Source organism: Protomyctophum parallelum, assembly GCF_964188405.1.
Source record: "Protomyctophum parallelum genome assembly, chromosome: 9".
Taxonomy (NCBI): Eukaryota; Metazoa; Chordata; class Actinopteri; order Myctophiformes; family Myctophidae; genus Protomyctophum; species Protomyctophum parallelum.
The window spans coordinates 17,747,285-17,766,432 of record NC_139706.1 but is presented as its reverse complement, the minus strand read 5'-3'; the positions used below and the strand labels follow the sequence as shown (position 1 = coordinate 17,766,432).

At 44.0% G+C, this 19,148-nt stretch overlaps 1 protein-coding gene across 1 annotated transcript in view; it reads right to left on the bottom strand.

Moving 5' to 3' along the window:
• LOC310864710 (uncharacterized protein) overlaps positions 1-7,781 on the bottom strand; it is a 48,052-nt gene extending 40,271 nt beyond the window's left edge. Inside the window, exon 1 of the mRNA XM_083773417.1 lies at positions 7,715-7,781. The gene's annotated coding sequence lies outside the window, so the exon portion shown is untranslated. The remainder of the gene's footprint in view (positions 1-7,714) is intronic.
• Between the last annotated feature and the right edge of the window lie 11,367 nt (positions 7,782-19,148).

Below are 19,148 nucleotides of genomic sequence, written 5' to 3'. Positions count from 1 at the left end.
CAGTATACCCACAGAGCATTTAGATATCGCTCACAGACAAATGGTCTGTTGAACAAAGCATAACCAAACAATAATGCTGCTTCAACAAGAACATTAGATTAATCTATCACTCTTTACAGACTGACGTCTGAGACAGATTTGTTTTTAATGGGAGGTTTCGCTGGAGTTTTTCTATGACATTAATAAGCAAGGCTCACACGCAATGTGCATACTATACAGTTCTTTCGGTGATAACCTATTCACCGCAGTGGTTGGGAAAACTACAACATGAGGTCACTGAGCCGCGGCGACTCACCGCTCACCCCAGCACATCTCTCTGTTTTTCGGTGGTTAGGTATAGGTTACTTATCACCAGTGGTGGAAAAAGTACTCAATTGTTTTACTTTAGTAAAAGTACCAATACTGCAATTTAGTAAAAGTACGGAATTGCAAATGTAATTGAGTAAAAGTACTCATATTGCAGAATGTCCCATTTCACAAGTTCAAAGTGTGTACATTGAGTGTGTACGCATTGAGAGCTTGTAGATCTGCTATTTTCAAATGGCCGAAATGTATAGGGTTGAACTGGTTAATGTATGTTTTCTAATCAAAATTTAAATCGCCAAAGTAACTAGTAACTGAAGTTTTCAAATAATTGTAGCCGGAGTAAAAGTAAAAATTTTGGCTCCGAGATGTAGTGGAGTAGAAGTAAAAGTGGAAATTGGAAATACTCAAGTAAAGTACAAATACCTCAAAATTGTACTTAAGTACAGTACTTCAGTTAAAGTACTTAGTTACTTTCCACCACTGCTTATCACCTAAAAACTGGAGTATGCGTCCCGCTGAAGTGAGACCACTTCTGTACTTGCCTCCTTTTAATTTGTCCTTGATCATGTGATATTTTTTATTTTTTCATTTTTTATATCTTTACGTAAAGCAGTTAGGGCTGCATTTGATGTCATGCAAGGTGCTATACAAATACAGTTTATTAAGATTATACATGCTTTTGTGTACCTGTTAGTATATACAGCAATAGAATGATATTAATAATATGAGTCTATTTAGTTTGAGTGTATATTGGTTGCTGTCGGGAGGTTATTTTTTGGCATAAATCAGTGCTATTGAACACCCTCTACGTCTGTGTGTTGTTTCATAAATCAGTGCTATTGAACACCCTCTACGTCTGTGTGTTGTTTCATAAATCAGTGCTATTGAACACCCTCTACGTTTGTGTGTTGTTTCATAAATCAGTGCTATTGAACACCCTCTACGTCTGTGTGTTGTTTCATAAATCAGTGCTATTGAACACCCTCTACGTCTGTGTGTTGTTTCATAAATCAGTGCTATTGAACACCCTCTACGTCTGTGTGTTGTTTCATAAATCAGTGCTATTGAACACCCTCTACGTCTGTGTGTTGTTTCATAAATCAGTGCTATTGAACACCCTCTACGTCTGTGTGTTGTTTCATAAATCAGTGCTATTGAACACCCTCTACGTCTGTGTGTTGTTTCATAAATCAGTGCTATTGAACACCCTCTACGTCTGTGTGTTGTTTCATAAATCAGTGCTATTGAACACCCTCTACACACTAAACCCAAGCGTTTAGGTTCTGAACACATATTAAACACCTAATTGTAACACTTAATAAACGTGTCAAGGTGTTTAGATTATAAACAGAAGAACATGTTTAATCCCTGTAACACTTTTTAAACACATAAACGTGTTTAGTTTTTATAATCAAAGTCAGTCATATAGGTGTTTAGAATTTGAACACTAGGTGTTCTCGTGAGGTGTTTGAGTGAACTCGTGTTCTACTGTATTTTATGACCATTAATAAACACTTGGCATTTTATTATTACACACATGGTGTTTAGGTTTAAACGCGTCACATGTTCCAGGGATTTACAGTGTACGTCTGTGTGTTGTTTCATAAATCAGTGCTATTGAACACCCTCTACGTCTGTGTGTTGTTTCATAAATCAGTGCTATTGAACACCCTCTACGTCTGTGTGTTGTTTCATAAATCAGTGCTATTGAACACCCTCTACGTCTGTGTGTTGTTTCATAAATCAGTGCTATTGAACACCCTCTACGTCTGTGTTGTTTCATAAATCAGTGCTATTGAACACCCTCTATACGTCTGTGTGTTGTTTCATAAATCAGTGCTATTGAACACCCTCTACGTCTGTGTGTTGTTTCATAAATCAGTGCTATTGAACACCCTCTACGTCTGTGTGTTGTTTCATAAATCAGTGCTATTGAACACCTCTACGTCTGTGTGTTGTTTCATAAATCAGTGCTATTGAACACCCTCTACGTCTGTGTGTTGTTTCATAAATCAGTGCTATTGAACACCTCTACGTCTGTGTGTTGTTTCATGAATCAGTGCTATTGAACACCCTCTATGTCTGTGTGTTGTTTCATAAATCAGTGCTATTGAACACCCTCTACGTCTGTGTGTTGTTTCATAAATCAGTGCTATTGAACACCCTCTACGTCTGTGTGTTGTTTCATAAATCAGTGCTATTGAACACCCTCTACGTCTGTGTGTTGTTTCATAAATCAGTGCTATTGAACACCCTCTACGTCTGTGTGTTGTTTCATAAATCAGTGCTATTGAACACCCTCTTACGTCGGGTGTTGTTTCATAAATCAGTGCTATTGAACACCCTCTACGTCTGTGTGTTGTTTCATAAATCAGTGCTATTGAACACCCTCTACGTCTGTGTGTTTTGTTTCATAAATCAGTGCTATTGAACACCCTCTACGTCTGTGTGTTGTTTCATAAATCAGTGCTATTGAACACCCTTCTACGTCTGTGTGTTGTTTCATAAATCAGTGCTATGAACACACCTCTACGACTGTGTGTTGTTTCATAAATCAGTATTGAACACCCTCTACGTCTGTGTGTTGTTTCATGAATCAGTGCTATTGAACACCCTCTACGTCTGTGTGTTGTTTCATAAATCAGTGCTATTGAACACCCTCTACGTCTGTGTGTTGTTTCAAAAATATTTAACCAATGGAAAGTAGCAAAAAAAAGTGCTTTGGACAAAACCTCTTAACTCCATTGGACCCTCAAAATGTCTGCTAAAGAAACTAACTCCACCACCTCTCCCACCTCTCATGGAAGTAATAATTGACAATATATAAACTAAGTTACAACACCAACTTTGATGAGGCTGCATTTTGTTTTCTTAATTTCCTGAAAGTTTCATATTATTCATTTCCTGAAAAATGAACACTTTTGAGTTATGAGGTCGTCCCCCCCCCCCCCCGACAGCAGAGAGATAATAATAAATGAGTAATTCATACAGTATATTTTAAGAAATACGTTAAGAGATGTACTGTATCTAATGGATTTGTATGGATTTCCAGTCTCTCTTTCCTTGATAAACGTTCTGGAGGACCTTGCACAGTGACGCGGGCGCTGTGTGTGTGTGTGTGTGTGTTCCCGCTATGTAGACGTAGGACAATAATGTGATCATGAACTCAGCTGACAGCTGTGATTAAGGTCTTGTCCTTTCGACTGGTGTACGCCGTGACGATGACCACATGGCAGGGTGTGCGGTGTGCACGTTGTGTTGGTGCGTGTGCAGTGTGTGCACGTTGTGTTGGTGCGTGTGCAGTGTGTGCACGTTGTGTTGGTGCGTGTGCAGTGTGCGCACGTTGTGTTGGTGCGTGTGCAGTGTGTGCACGTTGTGTTGGTGCGTGTGCAGTGTGTGCACGTTGTGTTGGTGCGTGCATCTATATGCTGAACACACCTGAGGCTGAGCCACATTGTGTGTGTCTGTCTGTCTGTCTGTCTGTCTGTCTGTCTGTCTGTCTGTCTGTCTGCAGCCTGTACCAACGGCTATAAGGCATGACAAGTCAGCGTTTAACCCATTCTGGTCCGTGAACCCCTTTTGGGATTTTTAAACATTATGTTATAATTTAGCTATTGAATAGCAGATTGAATAGCAGATCTACAAGCTCGTAGCGCGCCACCGAGTGGCGCGCTACAAGCTTGTAGGTCTGCTATTTTTGAAAAATCGTGAAAATGTGGCTTAAAATTTGGAATATATTTTTTTTCAGAACCAACGTTTTTTAACTCAAATCTTTGCTTCTGGGGGTCCCTAGAACAACACATTTTCAGATGGGGGTTGGAGGCCAATTATATATCATTTTTGGGGTCCTGAAATATTGAGCAGAAACATTGGAATTTCAGAAAACTGTCCAGTGACATTTTTTTTTATTTCGACGTCAGGCCTAAATGGGTTAAATGTCACACAATTCCGTAACCACGTCGCATGCTCCCTCGCGCGCGTGACCCGTCCAAGCCACCCACCCGCCCACCCGCCAGCTGTCATGGTGTGTGCCGGGAGGCGTTCCCTCTATACCTCCTAGGGGCCACGGGCTCTCTGACAAGCCAATTAGACCTGGACATCATCTCTTCTCCTCCCAGCCAAAATGCCGCCTGTCAATTGAGGCTTCGCTGCCTGTTTTTCTCCCGGTGTTTCGTTTAGCTATGTATTGCTGTGGTGGCAGCAGCGGCGGCGGGACTGAGTCCTGCGTGATTGATTAAGCTATCGGGCAGCCGAATCAATGCAGCCAACTAGAGAAAAACGGAGGAAGTGGAAGCCAATTTGAGCGAGTCGTCGGTTTCCAAAATCGTTGCATTAATCGTTTGATAACAATTGACCATTGAAGAGATTTCATGTACACAGTAGAGGGTAAAAAGGAGTGAAATGTATATTTCACAGTGTTCATGACAGACACAGGAAGTCCCTTAATATATAGAATTGTGCCAGCTGCTGGGAATGAGTTGATTGAGACCGCGTATACGTATCTTTTCTACGTCCGAGCATAGACATGGTAACGCCAGTCGAAAGGACAAGACCTTAATCACAGCTGTCAGCTGCCTTGCCTCTGATTGGCCTATACCGACACTGCCAGCCTTACCAGAGTTTCCTCCGAGGTGGGAGATACATGCTGGATGGTCTGCCGCGAGGTTACTCCGTTGTGGGAATTAAATAAATAATACAAGTACGATATAATACAAGAGAATGACAGCTTGGCACGCGCGACAGTAACTTTTATGTTTTGTAGAAGAGGCAAACTAATATTGTTCATGCCGTTGGCCTGTTTATTTGTATACATGTGAAAACTTGAAACATTATTGTATACTGCAAAAAGGTCTCCTTTCCCTTGATCTTTATCTTTTTTAGTATAATAGTATTAGTTTACTATACACTTTAATCTAGAACACAGCCAAATCAAAGTGTTCAATCAATTATTCAATCGGCACAGAAAATATTAGTTTGCCTCTTCTACGAAAATTAAAGTTACAAGTTACTGTCGCGCGTTGCCATTCTCTTGTACTCTTGTACCACCACGGAGCACCCTTGCATCTCGGAGGAGGACAGGCAAGACGGGCAGTGTCGGTAGGCCAATCAGGCTACCAGGGTTACCATGTCTATGCTCGGACGTGGAATAGATCTACGCATTGGGGCCCGGTTCAGGTGGGCTTGGGGTTCAAATCAACTGGACCACGGACTGACGGACGAAGCTTAAGGAAAGGACAGACAGATGGCCAAAGTAACTTGGAACAAACTTCACTGAAACTGAAACTGAAACTGAATTGTTGGGTTTCATTGTGATGCTTATTTTGGTTGTTACTTGTTATCTTTTCTAATAAGGATTATGGATTGTGTAAGTTAAGTGCAATGGGTTTTGTGGACTAATGTATTGTGCTATTAGAGATTTTATGACGTTTGTGGATGGTTGCATTGATTTATGATCATTGATATGTTGTATTTTTTGGTCCTATAATTCTATACATTGAGACAAGAATAAAGAATGTCCAAACCCCATTAGTCAGCTCCGTCCGCTACACAGTGGGACTCTGGTTAAAAACATATATATGGGTTTTAAGAAGTTAAAAATTAGATTTTCAAGGGGGCTAGTGTATGATATGAAATGTGAGCTGTAATCATATTCCATCATATTCACGTGCTTTTGGAGAGAAATGAGACAGATTCCATGCAGTCCCTTTCAGTAGTAGAAGCCTGCAGAGCGCAGCTGTGTGTGTCTGTGACTGTGCCCAGGTGATGGTGATTGATGCTCATTAATACATCAAGGAAGGCAATTATGTTTCTGCACTGTCAAATAGGTCTACATCTATCCTAAGATGTTTCTGCACTGTCAAATAGGTCTACATCTATCCTAAGATGTTTCTGCACTGTCAAATAGGTCTACATCTATCCTAAGATGTTTCTGCACTGTCAAATAGGTCTACATCTATCCTAAGATGTTTCTGCACTGTCAAATAGGTCTACATCTATCCTAAGCTGTTTCTGCACTGTCAAATAGGTCTACATCTATCCTAAGATGTTTCTGCACTGTCAAATAGGTCTACATCTATCCTAAGATGTTTCTGCACTGTCAAATAGGTCTACATCTATCCTAAGATGTTTCTGCACTGTCAAATAGGTCTACATCTATCCTAAGATGTTTCTGCACTGTCAAATAGGTCTACATATATCCTAAGATGTTTCTGCACTGTCAAATAGGTCTACATCTATCCTAAGATGTTTCTGCACTGTCAAATAGGTCTACATCTATCCTAAGATGTTTCTGCACTGTCAAATAGGTCTACATCTATCCTAAGATGTTTCTGCACTGTCAAATAGGTCTACATCTATCCTAAGCTGTTTCTGCACTGTCAAATAGGTCTACATCTATCCTAAGATGTTTCTGCACTGTCAAATAGGTCTACATCTATCCTAAGATGTTTCTGCACTGTCAAATAGGTCTACATCTATCCTAAGATGTTTCTGCACTGTCAAATAGGTCTACATCTATCCTAAGATGTTTCTGCACTGTCAAATAGGTCTACATCTATCCTAAGATGTTTCTGCACTGTCAAATAGGTCTACATCTATCCTAAGATGTTTCTGCACTGTCAAATAAGTCTACATCTATCCTAAGATGCCATCAAAGAAAAGAAGAAATGTTAACTCGAGCTAGGTTTAAACAAGAAAGCTTGTTTACAGTTGTTGCACATACACATTAAGTAATTGCACATGAAAAGTAATGCTACTTTTGCAATGTAGTTAAATAAAAAATGTGAAATAAGCTATACTGCATACAGAGAGCTGGCAGGTACAATAGCTCTCCTCCACAGACGCTATATCTACAGACGCCTTGCTTAGCCAGCCACGCCCTGTTGTCTGTTGTTGCCAAAGTGAGAAGAGAAAAAGCAAAACTCTCACATCGCCCCTTTCTCTTGGCACTTTAGAGTGTGTGTGTGTGTGTGTGTGTGTGTGTGTGTGTGTGTGTGTGTGTGTGTGTGTGTGTGTGTGTGTGTGTGTTCAGTAGGGGGAGGGGAGGTGAGTATTTAAGGCTGAGGAGGAACGAGTCAGTAGTATACGTAGTAGTTGTGTGAAACAGCGATGGAGAGAGAGAGCGTCAGGCCACACAGAATACCGACAGAGCGTTTTAACCTGCCCCCCCGCGCTCTGCCCATATACACCGTGTAGCTGGGCACCGTGTCTCTGCCCATATACACCGTGTAGCTGGGCACCGTGTCTCTGCCCATATACACCGTGTAGCTGGGCACCGTGTCTCTGCCCATATACACCGTGTAGCTGGGCACCGTGTCTCTGCCCATATACACCGTGTAGCTGGGCACCGTGTCTCTGCCCATATACACCGTGTAGCCGCTCCCTCTTCCACCACGGGCCCCGCCCCTACCTGAGCCACGCGCCGCCGCTACCGCCGCCGCCGCCACGGGTCCATACGCAGTCGCCGGGAACCCTGGGATGTGACAAAAGAAACAGAGAGAGCGGAGGAGGCCATGTTAGTATATACGTGTCTCGGTGCATTCGTGCGTGCGTGCGCGTGTATGTGTATGTGCGCGTGTGTGCAATGCATGTGCACCAGCGCAAGTCTCCGGCATTTGGAGAGGGATTTGTTTTCGGTGTTGTCCTGGACAGTCAGCTCTCGTTCAAAGCTCACATCACAGCTGTCACTCGATCCTGTAGGTTCACACTCTATAACATACGACGAATTAGACCGTTCCTCACCCAGGAATCAGCCCAGCTCCTAATCCAGACAACAGTCTTGTCAAAACTCGACTATTGTAACTCCCTCCTTACTGGCCTACCAGCATGTGCACTTAAGCCTCTCCAGCTGATCCAAAATGCCGCAGCTCGCTTGGTCTTCAACAAGCCAAAATTCTCACATGTCTCCCCCCTGCTCCGCTCCCTCCACTGGCTCCCGGTCGCTGCCCGCACAGAATACAAAACTCTGATGCTGGCATTCAAAGCAACCAAAGGTATGGCTCATATCCCCCATATCTTGCAAGTATGATTGAACCCTACAAACCCTCCCGCGCACTCAGATCAGCCAACGCAGGGAAGCTGGAAGTACCCTCACTAGAAACGCCGGGACAACGCTCCACACGTCACAAACTCTTCTCCCTTCTGGCTCCAAAACTGTGGAATGCACTTCCCATTGCAATCAGAACTGCAGCATCACTCCCAATCTTCCGCCGTAGTCTGAAAACTCAGACTCCATCATGGCCCATAGCATACCCCACCCCCTTAGATAGCATTTCTGTAGACTTAGATAGCATTTGATACAGACTTATAGCATGTTATGTAGACAGCATAATTGAATTGTATATAGTCATAGCACGCCATAGTACATATGTATAGCATAGTAGTATATATATATATATAGTTTATATGTATAGTCTCATAATATAGATATTCCACTGTTACTTTCTTAGCTTACGCATGTTTCATGATAAATGCTTTTTTGTGATGTATTCCCATGCTTTTTGTTCTTGCTTAATGTAAGTCGCTCTAGATTAAGAGCGTCTGCTAAATGCCTACATTGTAAATTGTAAATTGTACGTGTGTCGTGTCGTGTCGTGTCGTGTTGTGTGTGTGTGTGTGTGTCGTGTGTGTGTGTGTGCGTGTGTGTGTGTGTCTGTGTTTCTGTGTGTGTGTGTGTGTGTGTCTGCACACGTCCTATACAATAAATAGCCATCGACTGAATCATGGAATGCATGTCTGTGTGCACGAAGTGTGTGTGTGTGTGTGTGTGTGTCACTGTGTACTTCATTTGAAGGACTCATACTACGGTGTGGACAGGTGTGCGTGTGCAAGTGTGCGTGCGTGCGTGCGTGCGTGCGTGCGTGCGTGCGTGCGTGCGTGCGTGCGTGCGTGCATGCATGCATGCGTGCATGCGTGCATTTGTGCGTGCGTGCGCGTGTATGTGTATGTGCGCGTGTGTGCAATGCATGTGCACCAGCGCAAGTCTCCGGCATTTGGAGAGGGATTTGAATGCAAAACACTGGATTAGCGAACACCATCTCCCCCCTAACAAAGGCGAAACAATCATGCATTGTGTGCGCATACATACAGTGTATATAGGAGAAGAACATGTGCAAGGCAATTATGAAATCTGCAAGAAAAGACCAGCCGGCTTGTCAGAAAAAACAGTGACGGCTGACAAGGGTTCAGCGTGGAACGCATTGCAGGGGCCTGAATGCTTGCCACTCGCAGCTGGCCAAGATGGAAACTTGGCCAGCGTTTGCGTGCGTTTTCCGTCCCCCCGTCCCCACCTCAAAGTCGCTTAACTAGCCTGCAGAAAAGGAAAGAGGAGTGAGGAAAGGAGGGAACAAGGGGGTGGGGGGGGGGGCGCGGGGCGGGGAGGGGGGTGAAAGCCAGAAGAGCGAGTCGTTGCTGGCCGTCTGGGTTTATGCTTTGGAGCTTAATCAATCAGGGGGGTAATTTGGGTCTCCAGGCAGCGATGGAGAGGCAGTTCCAGCCCCAGTGGAGCGAAGGGTGTGGGTGGGCCAGGAGGGAGGAGGAGGTGAGGTGTTGAGGGGGCTGAGGTGATTTATGGAGGGTATTTACTGGGCAGTGGGCAGGTCCAGGTCCAATCACAAACGATTAGTGGTACAGATCCGTGTTTTGTCACTGGATGACTCGGTGACCACATGCACGGTCAGGCACATTTACTTTACAATTCTGCCGGACGACTTAGTCCAGGAAGGAGGACGGACGTGTGGTGGTCTGGTCACAGAGACGGGCAGTATTTGAAATACATGTATTTGAAATACGTATGTTCTGTATTTGAAAAATACAGAAAATGTATTTGAAAAATACAGAAAATGCTGCCCATCTCTGGCAGTGGATGTGTACTGTACAATGCCACATGTGAATCAGAAATGTGGCATTTGAAGAGACTGTCTGTATACTCAGTTGAAGCTAGAAAGGTTTTAGTACGATATTTCAATATAATCATAGACTTGCAGCTCAGGCTTAATTAAACACATTTTGTCTCTGGCTGTGGATGGACAGAGAGGGTTTGCCTACACATAGCAGAGGTGGAACCGACAGATGGTTGCACTGTGATAAAAGAGATGTCATGATGTAATTAGAACCGTCATACCGTCATACTGCCATAGGAGTTGTACTCACACTCTTTCTTTCCTTCTTATATCATACTAAACAGAGACAAGAGACCTCCAATAACCTCTTATTTGGTGCTAATCAGGGGTGTCACGATATAGTATGTAAACAGCAAATATCGTATTGTATCGCTTGACTTTGTGTTGCATCGTTTTGCCCTGGGTAAACCTCATGGAACAAACAGCAAAACACTTGCCATGAATCGAGCAATTTCACAGCTCGATTTTGAATCATTATCGCATTGAACTGCAAATTGTCTCTAAAACAAAATGAGTTTTGTTGTAACTCTGTAACTCTGTCAATGTGATCCCAAGGTTTAAGTAAAGGTTGAATGAATGAATGAATGAATGAATGAATTTATTCAATGAATGTTTCAAATGAACAGGCGGAGCCAGTGGTTTCCAAACTTGAGCTAAAAAGCTGGGGATTTTCTTCATTCTTATTCTTATGAAATAATTAAAAATAACTTATAGGAAAGAGGGAAAAAAAGCTAAGCCGAGCTAAGCTAAGATAAGATATAATAAGTAGGCCTTTATTTAACCCATTTTGGGCGGGAAACCCTTTTGGTGTTTTAAGCATTGTTATACTTTAGCCATTGAAAATAGCAGATCTACAAGCTACGCTATACGAGCTTGTAGATCTGCTATTTTTGAAAAGTCGTGAATATGTGGCGCAAATCATTGAATATATATTCTTTCAGAGCCAAAGTTTTTAACTCAAATCTTTGCTTCTGGGGAGGTCGTCCCTGGAACAACATATTTTCAGATGAGGGGGTCGGCGGCATATTACATATAATCTTGGGGGTCCTTGACATGAAAATGTTTGAGAACCACTGACACATAGAAACATGAGGTTTTTAAAACCGTCAGGATTTTAGAAGACATTTTTGTAGAATCGTTCCCAGATCAAAATGGGTTAAAAATGGGTTAACCGATTAGCTATTTAAAAATAGCAGATCTACAAGCTCGTAGTGCGCCACCGAGTGGCGCGCTACGAGCTTCTAGGTCTGCTATTTTTGAAAAATAGAACTGACACATAGAAACATAGCTTTTTCAGAAAACCGTCAGGATGTAGATAAGACCTTTTGTAGAATCGTTCCCAGATCAAAATGGGTTAAGAGAGGCGAATCACTGTTGCACTGTACTGTACTCTTGTTGCCCTTGCTGTGGACCGAGGATAAAGAGAGTTTGCGGAGGAGGAGGAGGAGGGATGGGGGCAGGGTGAGAAGAGGAGGGGGGGAAGAGGGGGGGGGGGGGGGGAAGGTGCTCGGAAATGAGGCATGGAAAAGGGAGAGTGAGGAGGAGAGGAGAGATCAGCAAAAGGCGTTGGGGGGTGGGGGGGGGGGGGGAGAGCTGGAGGGAGGTAAGTGGGTGTGAATACAGCGCCCCAAGGCACTGTGTTAAGGGGTCGAACAGGTTAAGAGGGACATGCTGTGGGGCTTCGTAATGAGGTCATTACCCCACCTGCAGTGACGCTCAGTGTGTGTGTGTGTGTGTGTGTGTGTGTGTGTGTGTGTGTGTGTGTGTGTGTGTGTGTGTGTGTGTGCGTGTGCGTGTGCGTGCGCGTACGTGTGTGTGCGTGTGTGTGTTGCGGGGGGTGTGGAGTGGGGCTGGATTGTTTCAGACTGTATACAGAGAGCAGTCGGTGTGCTGAGAGCCAACCACCTGCTGAGATATACATTTACACGCAGGGCCCTTTTCCATATACTTTTCTTCTTCCGTCGCTCTCAACCACCACGAGCACAAGCATCTCCAGCCCCTTGTGTATAGTTAAACTGATCAAGTTTAACTATGTTGTAATGCTGTACGTATATATAGCTCCTCTCTCACAAAGTGTGTATAGGAACGAATTACGGGCAAAACAGAATATCTATTCTAATCTATTCTAAATTTAAGGAAAGCTGTCGCCTGTCGCAAAACACGTGGACGCTCGTGTCTAAGACCTTCCTTAGCACAGAGCATGCTCGCTTTGGGGCCCATCCAACAACGCCGCAATAAACCCCTGTCCTCCAGCCTCAACGTGCACTGCTCGCTGCAGGCACAAACCATTTGCGTCCACTATTTGAATTTACTTCACTTTCGACAACCAACAACTCCTATAGCACCCGCCATCTTCCCGAAGATCACGCGTCACAAAGTGAAATGCATGTTGGGAGGGACACAGATTAACGCATGGGTCACAGTTTGCCGTGCAACACGCCCCGGGCCTTGACGCACCGGCTCAACGCGGTCGCCTATACCACTTCTCACCTGCTTCTTTCTATATACCTATAACCACCACCGCAATCTACAAAGCCATGCTAAAGTATTACGTTTAAATTAAACTGCTCGAACGTCAACTCGACATGCCTTTTAACTACGCACGGGTGACACACTCCTCTCCTCCACCACCTCCTTCGTCCTTCGACAAATACAACAGGGGTTTTTTTCGAGTCCCAGACGGGCACTGTCTGGGACTTGTGTGTTTGGAGAGTAGGCTACAACATTTACACTGCGACAGGCAGCGCAATGACCCCCGTCCCGTCCCGTGCCGTCCGTCCGTCCGTCCGTCCGTCCGTCCGTCCGTCTGTCTGTCTGTGACATTATATCTGTCTTACATCATCCGTTAACAATCGGATCCCCCCTCCAATCAATGCGATCTATTATATCGCATATTACCCACACTGTACATCATTTCCTGCTCATATATTAGAACGGTAGAAAGGCCCTAGTAGTAGATTAGATTAGACGGCTTTTTTGGATATTCTAATCATTAGAATATCAAAAAAAGCCGTGTCATGCTAATTGTCACACGGCTCCCGAGATCACGTGTACCCAATTAGAAAGGTGACATTTGTGTCACCTTTGTGGTGCCCTCCCTCATAGGTCGAAGTGAAATGGATTCTGGCTCTGCATTTTCTGCAGGGTGACTCAAATGCTGGGTGGACTGCGGGACAATGCGGTTTTTGATTGATTCATTGAATACTTTATTAACAAGTCTGAACACATTACAGCAGGACAGTTTAAAAAAAATCACACCCGTGTGAACTGAGTGGTGCAACTCCCCCCCCCCCTCCCCTCTCTCTCTCATTAGCAGGCAACAGTGCAGCACTGTCTCTCTCTCTCTGTTTCTGGCACAACAGCGCCCCTACTGGTAATCATTCTCATGCTCATTAACATCACACAGACACATAGGTGGACACATAGGTGAACACGGACATTGCTGTTCCTTGGAGTGGTTGCACCACTAAAAAAAAAAACCCCTAAGAGCTTGTTTCCATTGTGGTCCATTGTACTCAATTCAACATCAAAGTTGGTCATTTTATGCTAAATAATACACATTTGTAACATTTTATTTTTTTGCTAAATAAGCCTCACCCTGCAATAGGAAGCCTAATGTATCCAAACCATAAGGAATGCAGTAACTATGTGTGAGTTTTGGACAAAATCCATAGTAGAAATAAAGTGTGTTTTGAAGAAAATGCTAAATGGTGGAAAAATCTATTTTCGGCATGGATTATATATTGGGAATTTTGTCGTGATCCAAGTACCCTATATTGGCCTATATATAAATATGCTAAAACACGGGTGGTATTATAATTGGGGACTATAGACTATTTGACATTCAACGATATCTTTCCACAAATGATTCTTGAAAAATGGGGGTCATCTGTCTTATAATCAGAGTCCTGAAGGTGGCCTCAGCCGTCAGAACTCTTTGCCCATCATGCACTTTCCACAGTTCCCAGGTACGGCGGGAAGACTGGGGCAGCATCAGAATCAGAATCAGAATCAAACTTTATTGTCACATCACATTACAAGTAACATGGGTGAAATTATTGTTTGTGCAGGCTCATCATTGCAGTTAAAAAGAAAGAAAGTGCATAGTACATGACTAAACTACATGGTACAATAATATGTATGCATATATAAAAAATAAATAAATAAAGTGATGTAGCCTGTGTATGTGTATGTATAAAGTAGTCTCTACTAAAGGAGACCAATTCAGACCAGTCCTAGTTCTTGTTCAGCAGTCTAATTGTTGACAAGTAGAAACTGTTCCAGAGTCTGGAGGTGCTGCTCTTGATGCTCATGTAGCGTTTGCCCTAACCTGACGCTGCCAGATCCAAGAAGCTTGCTACACAAATTTGTTTCACAGCTTATTGGGATCTGGGATCGCGGAAGCAAATTCGATGACGGGGCTGTTCCTTTTTTTCAAGATACTTGGTAGATGATTGGATGGGACCGTCTGTCTATCACCGTGTGGGCGTGCAAACACAACCAATCATATTGACGTGTCTATATAGCTTCACATCCGGTTTCGCCCATGTCCCGCCCTTAGCTCACGCTGATTGGTCCGGTACGGAACGGATTTTTGTCAGCTCAACTGTCTGAGAGATCCCAGATGAATGCTGTGTTGGGATAAATGGTTACCCAATACTGCCCTCATCTGGCAGCGTCAGGTTACGTTTGCCCGGCCGTGGGCGCGGAAGTGGTTTGAACAGGCTATGGCTGGGCTGATGGATGTCCCATACACTGACACGAAACAAGACAGGAACGCCCAAAAACGCCACATCCGGTTTTTTACCCTGGGCAGAATTTTCTATGGCTGCCAATGCAACTTTTTCCAATCCTTAATCACATACGGACAAACATCTATGCCGATAATATCTAACTTGCGGAGGTAACATGCCTTGTGCACGGGCAACAGATCTTTCAACGTATGGCATTGCAAATACGTTTGATAATCGCTATTCTGCGCAATATTGTTTTGGAAATGCCACAAATTGCATTGCAGTGAACGAGAGCAAATCACAACTTACCCTGGGGGTGGTGACTCCGCCCTGAATACGCGTTTTCGTGTCAGTGTATATGCATATGGGAACACCTTAGCGTTTAATGACTTTAACTAGGCATGTAACGATATATCGTATTTCGATATATATCAATATTAATCCCGAGGATTATGAATCAATTTATTGAAAAATAATGTTTTTTTTTTCTTTTTCTTTTTTTCTAGGGGGACTAGTGAATTATGGTGTGTGATGTGAAATGTGAGCTTTAGTCATATTCCATCATATTCAAGTGTTTTTGGAGTAGTAGAGCACTGTAGAGGGGAGCTGTGTGTGTCTGTGACTGTGCCCAGGTGATGATGGTCGTTAATGCTCATCAAGGAAGGCAATTGTGTTTCTGCACTGTCAAAAGTAATGCTACTTCTTTTGCAATGTAGTTAAATAAAAAAACTGTGGGAATTATATAAAATTAAAAAAAAAAAAAAATCTGGAAAATATTTTTTTGTTTAAAATATCATGAAAAACCTCCTATCTTGATACGAAACGTATCGTGAGTTGAGTGAATCGTTACATGCCTAACTTTAACCATTATTTAAAACTTTAGCTGTTGTAAAATAGCAGATAGATCTGCTATTTTTAAGTCGTGAAAATGTGTGCAATGTATTATTCTTTCACAGCAAGCGTTTTTTTAAACTCATAACTTTGCTTCTGGGGGGGGGTATCCCTGGAACAAACAAACAAAAAACGTGTGTCCTTGACATGAAATAGTTTGAGCACCACTGATATAGAAACAGAGGTTTTTAGAAGATTTAGAAGATTAGAATCTGAAGAAGCCGCGAACTAATGACTATTAAGACGATGGAAATGTCTCAATTCTTTTTTTGTATCATAATAAAAGGAATAAAGGAATAACTGGACATTATGTACTACACAAGTAAGACGCGAGAACGCGGGAAGCGAACGCAGATCGTAAATTGCAATAACAATTAGAATAAATTACGAATTAGTGAGAAGTGTGTGGTACTGTGAAATTAGTGAGCAAGTTACAGACAGTGTCGTTGTTAAGCAGCGGCGGGTGGTGTAACAGCGGGACACACAGACATTCAGTGTCGTTGTTAAGCAGCGGCGGGTGGTGTAACAGCGGGACACACAGACATTCAGCCCTTGCTGTCTAGCTGCGCCCTCTGGTGTGTCGTTGTTGAGCAGCAGTAAACAGGACTGTGACTGCTTAGCTAACGTTAGCCCATATGCACACACTAGTACACATAGCCTAGTTACAGACAGTGTCGTTGTTAAGCAGCGGCGGGTGGTGTAACAGCGGGACACACAGACATTCAGCCCTTGCTGTCTAGCTGCGTCAGCCCTTGCTGTCTAGCTGCGCCCTCTGGTGGCGGGTGGGTGGTGTAACAGCGTGACACACAGACATTCAGCCCTTGCTGTCATACTAAGTGGCTCACTGCGTTCGCAATAAATGCTTGGACTGTATTCATCGATAGAATAGGCCTATATACATTATGTTAACCCAGCCAGTCTATATATCTATATGAAGTTGATAACACAACTAACACAAGTCCGCCCCGGTAACAAGATGTGCACATGCACGCACTACAGTGGGGGGGCACGCAACAGGCCAACAGCACACACACCAAGGCCCGCCCCCACTCGATCATGATTGGCGGAAGGCCCCTCTCTATGCTGATTGGATGACGGTTGGGCCACCTACATAGCCAAAAACGAAACCTACAGGGTTTTTTTTTTTTTACCCCAGGGGTTAGTTAACTGAGGGACAGGGAGGAACTCCTTATATGGTCAGCACACTCTATATAGTCGGGAGGATTATCAACAACAACAAAAAACAGTGATATTTGAATTAAGTGAAACCACTGAATATACCTTTAACTTTATTGTGAATATTGTCCTCGTTTGCCCTGCCACACATACGGCAAGACTGGGTTCATTTCATAAGCTATGTGCAGTTCACTATACTGCGTGGAGATCACACCACAACAAGCAGAAGACTGACTCTATCTTTAGTTTGTTTCAGACTGCCTGCACGCTCTACTTAAATAACACGGTTAAGCGACCTATAGTGTTGCATTCATCACGCCATTATCTTTCTCTCCCTCTCTCTCATGCCCACTATAGTCACCGCGAGGCCTCGGCTGTGTGCACTCGGAGAGTTTTCTTTCATCAGGCGAAAGTTTCCGAGCGCGTTGAACACAGTCAGTGTGAGGATTAGTGGAGGTTAATGAATAGATGAGGCCATGCAGCGCCTCACCGGCGCCTTCAGAGACCTCCCTAGGAAAGCCTCTGCGGCATTAAATCAATTTCATGGGCCCTTTATTGGCGGATAGATAAAGCCAATGTTTAGAATTTAGATTGCGGTTTGTGGGTTTGTGCAGGGCCCGGGTGGGCGCAGGGGGGGGGGGGCCTGGGGGTTTGTGGGATATGAAGGCAGAGAGGGGCTATAGAGACAAGGAGAGCCAGAGTGCTCAAAGGACAAACAAGTCAGCCGCAGCGTCACCGTTTACTGTTCCTCGCTTAACACATTTTGACCTGGGAACGATTCTACAAAATGTCTTCTAAATCCTGACATGTTTTCTGAAAAAACCTCATCTGCATGTCAAGGAGGACCCCCCCAAAAATATATGAAATTGGCCTCCGACCCCCCCCCCCCCATCTGAAAATATGTTGTTCCAGGGACCTATAGCCCGGAAGCAAAGATTTGAGTTAAAAACGTTCGCTCTGAGAGAATATTCAAAAGGTTTGCGCCACATTTTCACGGTTTTTCCAAAATAGCAGACCTACAAGTTCGTATAGTTCCTATACGAACTTGTCAATCTGCTATTTTTCAATAGCTAAAGTATAACATAATGCTTAAAACACCAACAGGGGTTCCCGTTCAGAATGGCTTAATGCTGATGTTTTTACCTCTTATCTGAAGCTCTTTTCCTCTCTCTTTCTTCTTTTGCTATAGTGACAATATCCCAGGCTGTCTCCCTATAATATTTGAACATGCAATCAAGTCTCCTTTCTCCTTTTATTCCACCTATACCTCCACCCCCCTTTTCCCCCCCGGACATGTACTTCCAATTCTCCGCCCCACTCTTTTCCGTTTCCTTTATAGGAATACATTTTCCTGTCTATTTCCCCCCCTCTCTCTCTCTCTCTCTCTCTTACATCTCTATTCCGCTCCTCCTCCAGTTTCACTGTCCCTGCCATAATATTTTTGGGGCTAGACTTGAGGGATTTGCGGTTGCTCGTCATGCACTCTAAAAATGAGAATGAATGGGGGAGGTGCATCAGTGCATGCGTCGCCGCGGCTATTATACCTCCGGGCCCATCGCTCATCCAATCCCAAGCGCGCGCAACACAGGAAGAAGGTCTCCGGCTCGTTCCGTTGTTTGACGAATGGGAAGCGGAGAGAGAGAGAGAGAGAGAGAGAGAGAGAGAGAGAGAGGAGGGCTGGGCTTGGCTTGGCTGCGCCAAAAGGGGTTTCAGCCCGGAGAATTGTGATTTAGCATCCACTTAGAGAGACGCGCTGGCAGGGGCTGGAACTTGGCCTGGACTCTTCATTCTTCTGGGCATCATCACCATCACCATCACCATCAGTCTGAAGTGTGCGTCCATTGTCATTACGGCAGGCTAATGAGCGGCTGTCGGTCGGTCGGACGGACGGACGGACGATCTGTTTGTGTAGACGGTTGGAGGGAGAAGGAGCGTTCGTTCACGGGGCAAGGAGGGGTAGTTCAGTGAAGAGAAGGGAGCTGTTGGGCTAGTTTTATACGTTGACTCCCATCATCGTGATATGTGCCCATGGCATGCTTGTCTAACGCGATGGCCGGCGGATGGCAACAGTTGCTAAAGCAGCATTATAGGACAATCGCTATGAAGCGAAGGGTCTATGTTATGTTATACTTGTCTTTAGCTA